The 2500-nt window shown below is 51.9% G+C and overlaps 1 pseudogene; it reads left to right on the top strand.

Moving 5' to 3' along the window:
- The window catches only part of LOC139997383 (large subunit ribosomal RNA), an 8870-nt pseudogene that overhangs the window by 2187 nt on the left and 4183 nt on the right, over nt 1-2500 (top strand).

The raw sequence follows: 2500 nt of genomic DNA, 5'->3' as shown, positions 1-2500 counted from the left end.
TTTTCTGTATAAGCGTTCGAGTTCCCTGGAAACCTCTAGCAGGGAGATAGGGTTTGGAACGCGAAGAGCACCGCAGTTGCGGCGGTGTCCGGATCTTCCCCTCGGACCTTGAAAATCCAGGAGAGGGCCACGTGGAGGTGTCGCGCCGGTTCGTACCCATATCCGCAGCAGGTCTCCAAGGTAAAGAGCCTCTAGTCGATAGATTAATGTAGGTAAGGGAAGTCGGCAAATTGGATCCGTAACTTCGGAATAAGGATTGGCTCTGAGGAGCGGGGCGTGTCGGGCTTGGTCGGGAAGCGGGTTTGGCTGACGTGCCGGGCCTGGGCGAGCTGAACGGTCGAAACGGCGTCCCGGTCTATCCATTTCTCGTTTGCAACGGGTATGGAGACGATCGCGGTCGTCGCGTAACCCTGGATCCGAGCTCGGTCCCGTGCCTTGGCCTCCCGCGGATCTTCCTTGCTGCGAGGCTTCCGTCGCTCGACGATATCTAATTATCGTCGTTGCGCGCGGTCGTTCTCTTCGGCCGCCATTCAACGCTCAGCTCAGAACTGGCACGGACTAGGGGAATCCGACTGTCTAATTAAAACAAAGCATTGCGATGGCCCCCAAGGGTGTTGACGCAATGTGATTTCTGCCCAGTGCTCTGAATGTCAACGTGAAGAAATTCAAAAAAGCGCGGGTAAACGGCGGGAGTAACTATGACTCTCTTAAGGTTGTCAAAAGTCTCGTCATCGTACTAGTGACGTAATTGGCCCCTTAATGGGGTGCAATGTGTTGCGGGCCTTGGTGTCGCATGCGCTAATAAAGGCTTATGGGGGGATTCGCTGCGTACGGTCTTATGGTCGTGCGTAGCGATTTTTTTTCCATTTAAGGCTTTTTTTATACCATCTAAAAAGCAATACGCCGCTGGACTTAGCCGGATATCCGCTATGGAATTACTAGCGTCTGGTTCGGTGCGTACGCTAAAAAGCAATACGCCGCTGGACTTAGTCGCTCATTACAATAGGGAAGGGTTTGCTGCGTGCGGTCTTATCGATCGTGCGTAGCGAATTTTTTTTTCCTTTAAATCGATTCCCATCTACACCTAGGCGGTGTCCCCGGCAGTGCCAGCTGGGTATGTGCTATCATTTTGACACGCGCCAGAAAGCAATACGCCGCTGGACTTAGTCGCGCACACTGGAAGAGCAATACACCGCTCAACGTGGCGTTGTATGTGCTTGGAAGGTCTAAGAGCGAGCAGTTCGGTGGTGCTTTTGTCGGAAGGCTGCACGTTTCGGGTTTGGTGGCTGAGCTGGAAAGCAATACGCCGCTGGACTTCGATTCGCATACTCGAGGGGGGATTTTCGCTGCGTGCGGCCCTTGTTGGTCGTGCGTAGCGAATTTTTTTCCCTTTGAGCAAATTGACGAACATCTGGAAGGCGATGCGCCGCCGGGCCGTGCCTCACATTGCTACCCCTCGAGGCCCTCAGCGTCTGGCCGCTACATAACGGCCTTGTCGCGGGGCCTTGGGGAGTCATAGGTACTCGGGGATAGGCAGGGCCTTGGCCCTGTCTATCCAAGTTGCACTCCTACCTCCTCGTGGTACCGCCGGTAACATGTTCGCTTCGCTAGCGTGGGGAAATATCCCCCGGGTGTTAGCGGACATGGCCAAACGGAGTGTAGCGACGAAGGGACGTGAGCTGAACAACATCATCGGCCGTGCCGAAACGGGAAATGGAGTACCGTGAAGAGGAGGATGTTAAACCAACAACAAGGAACTCGTTCCTTCATACCTATGACGACCTGGCTAATCAAAGGACATGAGATGGATGATGGATGGAATTAAATACTTCGGATACACATATTCTTGTTTCAATGTTCGATTCAACCGAAGCCTCGGACGCGACGCCTCTCGATCCCGGAGGCGCCGTGGCGGATTTTTCCGCTTCCCAGGGGATCATGGGTGACGACCAAGCTAGCCAACGGACAACGAGTTATGGAATTACGGTACCTTTAGTGGGCGATCGGGTTGCGTGTCCAGTATGTGAAGAGAAGGGAATAAACCTTTTCTTCATGTCGTTATCCGACCTGAACAAGCACCTCGATCTACACCATACAGATGCGAATATTAAATGGAGTTGTCTCTGTGGGAAAAGTTTCTCGAAACTTCATGGGACCCAGTGCCACATTCCTAAATGTACAGGCACTGGTCAAAAGGCAGTGGGAAAATATAAGTGTGAAGCATGTCCCATGAGTTTCGGGACCCAGAGAGGACTCTCGACCCACGAAAGGCATGCGCACCCTGCCCTAAGAAATCAGAAAAGAAGGGGACCGGACCCCCCAAAAGATAAAAATTGGACGGAAGTAGAACTTAGTCTCTTGAGAGAGCTTAATGAAAAATTTAAAAACCATAAATATCCAAACAAAGAAATAAATAAGATCCTCACAAACAAGACCTTAGACCAGATCAAATATCAGAGAAAAAAGCTAAGACTGGTCGGTGAGGCAACAAGCTCTCAGG

Source organism: Bombus fervidus, unplaced genomic scaffold, assembly GCF_041682495.2.
Source record: "Bombus fervidus isolate BK054 unplaced genomic scaffold, iyBomFerv1 scaffold0075, whole genome shotgun sequence".
In the NCBI taxonomy this organism is placed as follows: domain Eukaryota; kingdom Metazoa; phylum Arthropoda; class Insecta; order Hymenoptera; family Apidae; genus Bombus; species Bombus fervidus.
Note: the sequence above shows the minus strand (reverse complement) of the source record. Positions and strands in the feature narration are given on the sequence as shown.